Source organism: Sapajus apella, unplaced genomic scaffold (genome assembly GCF_009761245.1).
Source record: "Sapajus apella isolate SASKATOON/1434 unplaced genomic scaffold, GSC_monkey_1.0 scaffold10, whole genome shotgun sequence".
Lineage (NCBI taxonomy): Eukaryota > Metazoa > Chordata > Mammalia > Primates > Cebidae > Sapajus > Sapajus apella.
In genome coordinates this window covers 20,248,327-20,259,140 of record NW_022436950.1, presented here as the reverse complement: position 1 = coordinate 20,259,140, position 10,814 = coordinate 20,248,327, and positions in this window count along the sequence as shown.

The following is a 10,814-nucleotide window of genomic DNA, read 5'->3' as shown; positions in this document are numbered from 1 at the left end:
ACTTCCCTAGTTCCCCTCCGCGCTATCGGCTGGCGCCGCCAGGGCCCTCTGCCGCCGCGGAGGTACTAGGACAACCGCGAACGGCCCGCTTCCCCGTGCCCTGGGCAGAGTCCAGTAAAAAACTCGCTCCCTCCAGCTCACCGGGTCCGAGGGGTACAGTACAAAGTGCTGTCTCCCGTCACAGTCGCTCTTGTGACAATAAAAGCAAAAAGGCTAATGTCCATGGGGCTCTCACGGTGAGCTTTAGCTTTATGATAAAGCTTGGCGTGTTACCTCTTTTAATCTTCACAACTGCCCCATCAGCTGTGTACTCTGTCCCCATTTTATGCATGAACAAGCTGAGATACGGAGACAAGTGACCCATCGAGGTAGTAAACGGCAGAGGTGGGGTTTGAACTCCCTCAGTTTGATTGCAGAGGCCTGGAGCAACCCTCTGATCTTTTCTGGACCTTTTTCTATATGCGTTGGTGTTACGTTACACGGGAGGTCAACAAGGGACACAGAAGTTGATTTGCCCAAGATCACATCGCTGTTTGGGTGGATCTGGGATTTGACTCTGATATCTGTGCCCTTTCTATTTGTTAAAACAACAGAAAAAATTGCACGCTATTGGCAGTTCCAGTATTCCCATGTCAAGAGTCGTGAGTAGCACTTTTAAACCCCATGCACCTTCCTAGCTGCAGGAGCTGATCGGGACCCTTGGTGGCCTCTAGGTCCAAAACAGGGCCCAGTTACTAGGGGTGCAATCAAAATTTCAGAGATCTCAGATTTATGGAGCAAGCTGCCATTTATATACTAGGGGTGGGAGTGACGGGGTGGGGTGAAGAGAGGCTGGAAAGGTCCTGCAGCCCTCACTTCAAACTAGTAGATATGGCAGGGGAGTTTTCAGGAATTCACGCTCTAGGTGCTGACTTAAATTCATGACACTCCCTAACCATTTATTGAAATACCATTATGGGCTGGGCTCGTAACACTCTGGGAAGCCAAGGCGGGTGCATCACTTGCAGTCAGGAGTTTGTGACCAGCCTGGCCAACCTGGTGAAACCCTGTCTCTACTAAAAATATAAAAATTAGCTGGGCATGATGGCCTGTGCCTGTAATCCCAGCTACTCCAGAGGCTGAGGCAAGAGAATTGCTTGAACCCGGGAGGCAGAGGTTGCAGTGAGCCTAGATAGTGCCACTGCCCTCCAGCCTGGGCGACAGAGTGAGACTTTGTCTCCAAAAAGAAGAAAAGAAAAAAAGAAATACCATTATGTATAAAGTTAAATGCTAAGCAGGACATGGAAAGAACATTCTTGTCCTCTGCCTCCTGGGGAGGAGACACGTTCAAGGAGGACAGTGAAAGGGCTGAAAACAAGGCTACAATGTATAAGGGAAGGAGACAACGTCATTAAAGAACCACCTTTATGTTCTTTCTGATCACAGAAAAAGGTACATGCTTGTGTAAGAAATGCAAACCACCAAAATGCGTAACTTAGAAAGTGAAAGTAAACATTTGATAAATTGAACCTCTTAGCTGGGCTTGATGGCACGAGCCCGTAATCCCAGCTACTCGGGAGGCTGAGGCAGGAGAATCGCTTGAACCTGGGAGGCGGAGGTTGCAGTGAGCCAAGATCATGCCACTGCATTCTGGCCTGGTGACAGAGTGAGACTCCGTCTCCAAAAAAAAAAATCCCCTAAGAAACCAGGAAAAAGATAAAGGACATCTACCAGAAATCTACAGCAAACATTAGTGAGGAAATACAGAAGTGTTCCTATTCAAATCAGAAGTGAGACACTGATGAGCTATTACTGCCGCTAGACAATGTTAAGCTATAGTCAGAGCCAGTACCACAAAACAAAAATAAACAACTGTGTACGTGAAAAGTAAAATTAGTCAGGATTTATATATATATATTTATATATATTTAGACTATATATATATATATATATATATATAAATGATCAAGTTATTATTAAAACTGGGGAAGGGCAGCCTAATTTAAAAAACACTGACTTTCTTGTACAATAATCACCTAGAAAATATAAAGGTAAAAAAATTTGTATTGACCATTTTTGGTTTGGGAAAAAAAAGTAAAAAGGTTATAGTTACAAGAGCAAGAAATACTGTTAAATTTCTAGTCATGAACATGTGAGACATCCAATCTCACTTTAAACAGGGAAATGCAAGTTAAAAATGAGATACCGGCTGGGTATGATGGCTCATGCCTGTAATCCCAGCACTTTGGGAGGCTAAGGCAGGTGGATCACAAGGCCAGGAGTTCAAGACCAGCCTGGCCAACATAGTGAAACCCCGTCTCTACTAAAAATTTGAAAAATTAGTTGGACGTGGTGGTGGTCACCTATAATCCCAGCTACTAGGAGAATGAGGCAGGAAAATTGCTTGAACCCGGGAGGCGCCACTGCACTCCAGCCTGGGTGACAGTGCAAGACTCCATCTCAAAAATAAATAAATAAAATGAGATACCTTTTTTTGATATATCAGATTAACAAAAATGGAAAAGATTGGTAATATTAAGTGTTGGGGAAGGCTTGGGGTAATGCTTGCCTTTCACGGAGGCTAAAGCAACTCCATCTGGGAAGTTAGTCTGCCATGTTGACTTTTCTTTTTTTTTTTTTTTTTTTTTTGAGACGGAGTTTCGCTCTTGTTACCCAGGCTGGAGTTCAATGGCATGATCTCGGCTCACCGCAACCTCCGCCTCCTGGGTTCAGGCAATTCTCCTGCCTCAGCCTCCTGAGTAGCTGGGATTACAGGCATGTGCCACCATGCCCAGCTAATTTTTTGTAGTTTTAGTAGAGACAGGGTTTCACCATGTTGACTAGGATGGTCTCGATTTCTTGACCACCCGCCTCGGCCTCCCAAAGTGCTGGGATTACAAGCGTGAGCCACCGCGCCCGGCCCATGTTGACTTTTCATCAGCCTCTGTTCCAGGAATAACTCTAAGATTTCTACTTTACCTGCTATTACCATAAATCCTGCCCTTAGGCAGATTCATGTAGCATTCATGCCTTTGCTTAGGGGTCAACTTCAATTGTGCTACATATTCTTTCCTTATGTTGTATAAGCCCTGGGTTTGCAGGCTAATGGTACAGGGATCCACCATTTCATCTCTAAACTATGGCTTCTATTCATAAGTCCCCATGAAATGTTTATTCCTCAGAGATCGGATATGTCAGCCTCTTTCTTCAGCTTTTCAGCTTCTCTGGACTTTGAGGATATATTTGCATAGATCTGCTCACCCCAGAGATCTTGATACCCAAATTTCTGTGGTGTAAATATTCCCCCTGGCCAATTTCAAGCTGTAAAGATGATGTCGCCAAGTGGAGTTGGGGAGAGATGTGCAGAAGTATGCCATTATGTAGATTTCCACCATGCAGACACAATAGATATAAATAACATCAATAGCATAGATTTAAGAAGGCAGTAAAATGTTTGGAAAAGTGATGGATGTTTGGTTTTTATTATCTGTGATATAATCTATTTAATTGTTAGTTTATATAATTTAGTTGTTTTTGTTTTTTTTTTTAATGATTGCTGTGTTTAACAACGAGCTCACCAAATTCCTGGAAATTTGACAATCAGTTCTCATGAGCTTGTCCAAATTGGCCCCAGCACACGACTCCACCCATACTGTGCATCTTTGCTACTAAATATGTGATCTGTTGACCAGCAACATCAATAACATCTGGGAGCTTTTTAGAAATGCAGACCCTCAGGGCTTACCCCAGAGTTACCAAGTCAGCATCTGCATGTTAACAAGATTCTTAGATGATTTGAATGCTTGAGACACAGTGTTTTAAAGTGCTGTGTAGTCGTTTAAACAACAACAAAAAAGGAGGTCAATCCTTAGGAATTGTTACAGAAAAGAATTCCAAATATACTGTTGAGTGAAAAAAAAAAAAACAGTTTCCAGAATGTAAGGTGAGGGCATTTAGATAAAACTCACACAATGCGCTAAATTTGTATTTCTATATGTTATATAAATGTATATGTAAATGCATGGAAACAGGGTTGGAAGGATAATGGTTGCCTCTGGATAAGGGAATGGTATTGGATTTAGAGTTGGGGCGGGGAAGTCATGGAATGACTAGGGATCAAGAAAGACAAAGTTTTTAAGAGTCATTCTTGCCTTCCGCCCTCTGAGAAAATCAGATCTTAACTGATGTTTGCAATGCTACCACTATTCATTCATCTTTTGGGTTTAACACATATTAAAATGCAAATACTTTTGCTTAAACATACAGTCAGCTACATACACTTCAGTGTGAGTTGATATGATACATATGTCTTCCCTCCCTCCCTCCCTCCCTTCCTCCCTTCCTCCCTCCCTTCTTTCCTTCCTTCCTTCCTTCCTTTTTCTTCATTTCTTTCTTCCCATCTCTTTCTCTCTCTCTCTTTTTTTCTCTCTCTCTTTCTTGCTCTTTTCTTTTCTTTTCTTTTGTAAGATGGAGGCTTACTCAGTCGCCCAGGCTGGAGTGCAGTGGAGCCATCTCAGCTCACTACAAACTCTGCCTCCTGGGTTCAAGTGATTCTCCCTGAGTCTCCCAAGTAGCTGGGTTTATAGGTGCCCAACACCACATCTGGCTATTTTTTTTTTCTTTGAGATGAGGTCTTGCTCGTTTGCCCAGGCCGGAGTGCAATGGTGCCATTTTGGCTCACTGCAACCTCTGCCTCCTGGGTTCCAGCAATTCTCCTTCCTCAGCCTCCCGAATAGCTGGGATTACAGGTGCGAACCACCATGCCTGGCTAATTTTTTGTGTTTTTAGTAGAGACAGGGTTTCACCATGTTGGCCAGGCTGGTCTTGGACTCCTGACCTTGGGTGATCCACTTGCCTTGGCCTCCCAAAGTGCTGAGGTTACACGTGTGAACCTCCGCACCCGGCCTAGAACTACAAACTATTGATCCTTTTTTTCCCTATTCCTCGCTCCTGCCCTCATGTGCCTCCTACCTAGGAGGAGTCATACATTCCACTGTTGTGCTCACTCCCTCGCGCACACCTTCAAGTCCCTTGCCTGCTCTGCATTTGCTTACTTGCCTGGCAAAGCCCCAACCCTGACTGCAACCAGTTTCTCCCCTGCTCCAACCTGTGTGGCTGGAGAAACACAAAGCTGTGCTGCCTGGTCTCACTTTAAACCAGGGGTGTCCAGTCTGTTGGCTTCTCTGGGTCACATTGGAAGAAGAATTGTCTTGGGCCACAAATAAAATACACAAACACTAACAATAGCTGATGAGCTAAAAACATTTCAAAAAAAATCTCATAATGTTTTAAGGAAGTTTACAAATTCACACTGGGCTGTATTCAAAGTCGTCCCAGGCTGCATGGGTTGGACAAGCTTCCTTTTTTGTTTTCTTTTTTTTTTTTTTTTTTGAGACTCAGTCTCTCTCTGCTGCCCAGGCTAGGGTGCAGTGACATGATCTCGGCTCACTGCCACAACCTCTGCCTCCCAAGTTCAAGAGATTCTCCTGCCTCAGCCTCCCAAGTAGCTGTGATTATAAGCATGCACCACCATGCCCGGTTAATTTCTGCATTTTTAGTAAAGATGGAGTTTCACCATGTTGGCCAGGCTGGTTTCCAACTCCTGGCCTCAAGTCATCCACCCGCCTTGGTCTTCCAAAGTGCTGGGATTACAGGTGTGAGCCACCGCACCCAGCTGGACAAGCTTGCTTTGAATTTAACCACTAACCTAAGGGTTCTTTGTCCTGCCCAGAGGTCCTATTGCATCTCGTGGACCACTCACTGCTTTGCTCTCCTGCAGGACAGTTTCATCCAGCGTCCTCCTCCATCCTCACTCTCAGCCAAGGACCATGGTCCCCATTTTACTGTGAAAATAGAAGCCTTCGAAAGAGAATTTCCGCAAGTTTTAAGCTGCCACGACTAGGTTCCTACCAGCATCTGAGCTCCATATTCTGCTGTCCTCATTTCTGTGGGTGAACCATCTGTGCTCCTATCCAAGGCCACCCTCTGCACTTGTGCACAAGATTCCACCCCTCTTGCTTACGTCAGGACACCATGCCAGCCGTTCCCTTCCTCCCGCGTTATCAATCTCCGCAGTTCTGGCGGGTCAAGCTGATTAGCATATACATGTGCTATAATTTCTCCCTTGAAAAAATAATCCTCCCTTAACCCCCAGTCTCCCTCCAGCAGTGGCCTCATTTTTTTTCTCCTCTTTATGTAAATCTCCTCTTTTGAAAAGAGCTATCTAGACTTAATTTTGCCGATTCCCCTTCTCGCATTCTCTCGTAAGCCCTCTCGAATGAGGTTTCAGCGCCAACGTTCCACCACAGCTTTTCTTGTCAAGGTCAAACACAACCTCCGCAATGCTGAACCCAGTGGTCATTTTCAGCCCTCATTGTCCTTGACCGTGGGTCCTATTTGACAGAACTGCTCCCTCTCCTGGGAACACTCTCTCCACTTGGCCCCCCAGACACTTACTACCCTCACCACACTCCTTTGGGTCCTTCCTGGCTCCTCCTCATCTCCCATCTTTAATGTTATTATTATTTTATTATTTTCTTTCTTTTTTTTTTTTTTTTAATATAGAGGGACAAGTTCTCCCTATGTTGGCCAGGCTGGCCTCCAATTCCTGGTCTCAAGCGATACTCTTACCTGGGGCTCCCAAAGTGCTGGGATTATAGGCATGAGCCACCGTGTTGGCCTCATCTCCCAGCTTTAAATGGAAGGCCTCAGGGCTCAGTTCTTAGATATCTCTCTACCCTCACTCTGTTGCTAATCTCCAGTCTCATGACTTTAAATAGCATCTATACCTTAACAATTGTCAAATTTACATATCCCTAACCCAGATATCTCTTTTGAACTATATATAGTCTCACATATCCAATTGTTTTTGCACAGTCTTCATGTGTGGGCCTAATAGGAACCTCCAGTGTAACGTGTCTTAATCTGAACTCCTTGTTCCCCAAACCTACTCCATCCATATTCTTCCCACCTCAGTGGTGTGCTGAATCCCTGTCCACTCCCATAAGGAAGGCCCCGGGTTCAAGAGGCCAAAGAAGAGACCCAGAGCCAGCAAATGAGCCATGGATTTTTTTTTTTTTTTGAGGGGGAGTCTCGCTCTGTCGCCCCAGCTGGAGTGCAGTGGTGCCATCTTGGCTTACTGGAAGCTCTACCTCCCAGGTTCAAGCAATTCTCCTGCCTCAGCCTCCTGAGTAGCTGGGATTACAGGCATGCACCACCATGCCTGGCTAATTTTTGTATTTTTAGTAGAGACGGGGTTTCATTATGTTGGCCACGCTGGTCTTGAACTTCTGACCTCAAGCAATCTGCCCATCTCAGCCTCCCAAAGTGCTGGGATCACAGGCATGAGCCACCAGGCCTGGTCGACATGAGGTCTATTGAGGGGAACTTACAAGATGGTCCAGTGGTGGTGGGCTGGACGGTAGGACTGCCGCCACCTGCAGAAAGCATGCATTTCCTCTCAACACCTGCCCCTAACAACCTCCACTTGGCAACCTTCATTTAACCAAAACAAAGGGCCTCAATCCCCTGTATGACCCTTGTTCCACAGGATGGGAAGGGGGCTCTGAGTTTCCTCATAGATGAGGATCTCTAGGTTGGCCACTCCAGGACTTCTTAGCTTAGAACTCCAAACACACATCAAGTACCTCTGTCATTCAGGGTCATTCTCAGGGTGTGCTTCGGTTATCTCTGTCAGGTGTGTCTGCCATACACTCAATAAATGGCAACTCTGTCCTTCTGGTTTTAGGTCATAACTCTTGGGGTTAGCCTCAGTGCCTTTTTTTTTTTTTTTTTGAGATGGAGTCTCGCTCTGTAGCCCAGGCTGGATTGCAGTGACGCGATCTCAGCTCCCTGCAACCTCTGCCTCCCAGGTCCTGGTTCAAGCAGTTCTCCTACCTCAGCCTCCAAGTAGCTGGGATTTTAGGCATGAGCCACCATGCCCAGCTAATTTTTGTATTTTTTAGTAGAGACGGGGTTTCACCATGTTGGCCAGTCTGGTCTTAAACTCCTGACCTCGTGATCCACCCGCCTCGGCCTCCCAAAGTGCTGGGATTACAGGCGTGAGCCATTATACCCGGCCGGTGCTTCTCTTTCTCTTGTACCCATGTCAGATCCATCAGCACACCTGCCTCCAGAGCTCCTTCACAAAACCTTCCTTAGCATCTCCAGAGGGAAGTGCTCCAGGCCAGGCCAGTCTTCCCCTCCTAGCACCAGTATCATCTCCTGTCTTAGGATCCACAGGAAGAAGCCTCAGTTTGTCAACTTCAAGTAACCTGCTGGCTGATGACATGTAATCAATTTCACTTGGCTGCTGCGATTCTCAGTGCCTGGCACATAGTGGATATACAATAAACACTTACTGGATGAAAGATATTTTGAAAAATAATTGTTCTTTGTGAAAAAGGACCCTCATGGGATAATACTCAGCAATAAAAAGAAACAAACGGTTGGTAAATGCAACAGCGTGGATGGATCTCATGTGCATTATGCTGAGTGAAAAAAAATGACAAAATCATGGAGACGGAGAAAAGATTAGTGGTTGCTCAGGGCTAGGGAGGATTCGGGGCAGGGATGTGTGGGACTAGGAGGGGGTAGTTCAGGAATATCTTAATGGTGATGGATAGTTCTATGTCTTGATTATAGTGGTGGTTTTGACTCTACCCATGACAAAATTAGGGTTGCCAGATGAAATACAGAATGCAATGTCCAGTTTAATTTGAATTTAAGATAAACAAGGGCCAGCTGCAGTAGCTCATGCTTGTAATCCCAGCACCTTGGGAGGCCAAGGCAGGCGGATCACCTGAGGTCAGGAGTTCAAGACCAGCCTGACCAACATGGTGGAATCCCCATCTCTACTAAAAATACAAAAATTAGCCAGAGTCGTGGCAGGCACCAGTAATCCCAGCTACTCAGGAGGCCGAGGCAGGAGAATTGCTTGAACCTGGGAGGTGGAGGTTGAAGTAAGCCAAGATCACACCACTACACTCCAGCCTGGGCAACAGAGCAAGACTCCATCTCAAAAAACAAACAAAAAACCAAAGATAAACAAGGAATAATCTTTTCAGTATAAGTATGTCCCAAATATTGCATGGGATATATGAAAAACAAAATTTAACTGAGTTTTCCTGTATTTTTATTTGCTAAATCCAGCAAACCTAGGAAAAAATGGCATAGAACCCTATGCATACACGTTTTATGTATGTCAGTTTCCTGGGTGTAATACTGTGCTGTGATTATGTAAGATGTAACCATCCAGGGAACTGAGTGGAGGGCACACAGATCTCTGTGTACAATTTTTGCAACCTCCTGGGAAGGTAAAATTATTTCCAAATAAAAAGGTTTTTAAAGTGGCCCTCCAAAGAAAACCAACTGCCCCTGTTAGCGATGAAAACAAAGAGGTATAGGAAACTGCTGGTTACTAACCTTGGAAGTTTTATGGAACATTGTAAAACTGGCACTTCACAAAGGGCTTAAGATGTGTCTCCCTTGAATGTCAATGCTCTTGTGTAGTTATTGACAGTATAATGAAGTGGTTATGAGCGTGGGCTCGGGATCCACACACTGGCTCACATCCTGGCTCCTGTATTTATTAGCTGTGGGTTGTATTTGCCGAGTTGTGTCAGAGCCAGCCCCCCACCTCTCCCACCCCCGTCTCTTTCCTGTTCCACATTCAGAGACATTAGGCAGGAAGCTTGAGACAGGCCTGCAAGTATTTACACTACTGAGATTGGCAAACACTACAAATCAGGGCGTTTTGTTCTTCTCAGAGAGCTAGTTGGTTTTTCTTTTTCTTTTTTTGTTTGAGACGGTCTTTCTCTGTTGCCCAGGCTGGAGTGCAGTGGCATGATCGTGGCTTACTGCAACTTCCGCCTCCCGGATTCAAGCCTTCCAAGTAGCTGCCACATGATCAAGAATGTGGATGGAATGGATTTGGGGAACAAGGAGTTCAGATCAAGGCACGTTACACTGGAGATTCCTATTAGGCGCACACATGGAGACTGTGCAAAAACAGTTGGATATGTGAGACTATATATAGTTCAGAAGAGATCTCTGGGCTGGGGATATGTAAATTTGACAATTGTCAGGGTACAGATGCTATTTAAAGTCGTAAGACTGGAGATTAGCAAGGGTTACAGGCATGTGCCACCTTGTCTGGCTAATTTTTGTATTTTTAGTAGAGACAGGGTTTTGCCATGTTGACCAGGCTGGTCTGAAACTCCTGACCTCAAGTGATTCACCCGCCTCAGCCTCCCAAAGTGCTGGGATTGCAGGTGTCAGCCTCTGTGCCTGGATGCTTTTCTTTTTTTAAAGTTTGAATTTTAGATGGGGTTTCACTGTGTTGCCCACGCTGATGGCAAACACCTGGGCTCAGGCAGCGCTTCCAGCCTGGCCTCCCAAAGTGCTAGGATTACAGGTGTAAGGCATCACACCTGGCCCAGAGAGCTAGTGTGAAACATCTACCATCACACCAGACTTAGAGCCTTAGTTTCCTCATCTGTGAACGAGAGGATAGTAATAACCTTATCATGCTATGAGAAGTAAATGGGATAACACATGTCAGGTGCTCATCGGTGAGTTCCTTTTTTTTTCTTCCTTGAGACAGAGTTTCGCTCTTGTTGCCCAGGCTGTAGTGAGGTGGTGCGATCTTGGCTCACCGCAACCTCCACCTCCTGGGTTCAAGCAATTCTCCTGCCTCAGCCTCCTGAGTAGCTGGGATTATAGGCCCAGCTAATTTTTTTGTGTTTTTAGTAAAGACGGGGTTTCACCATGTTGGCCAGGCTGGCCTCTAACTCCTGACCTCAGGTGATCCACCCACCTCAGCCTCCCAAAGTGTT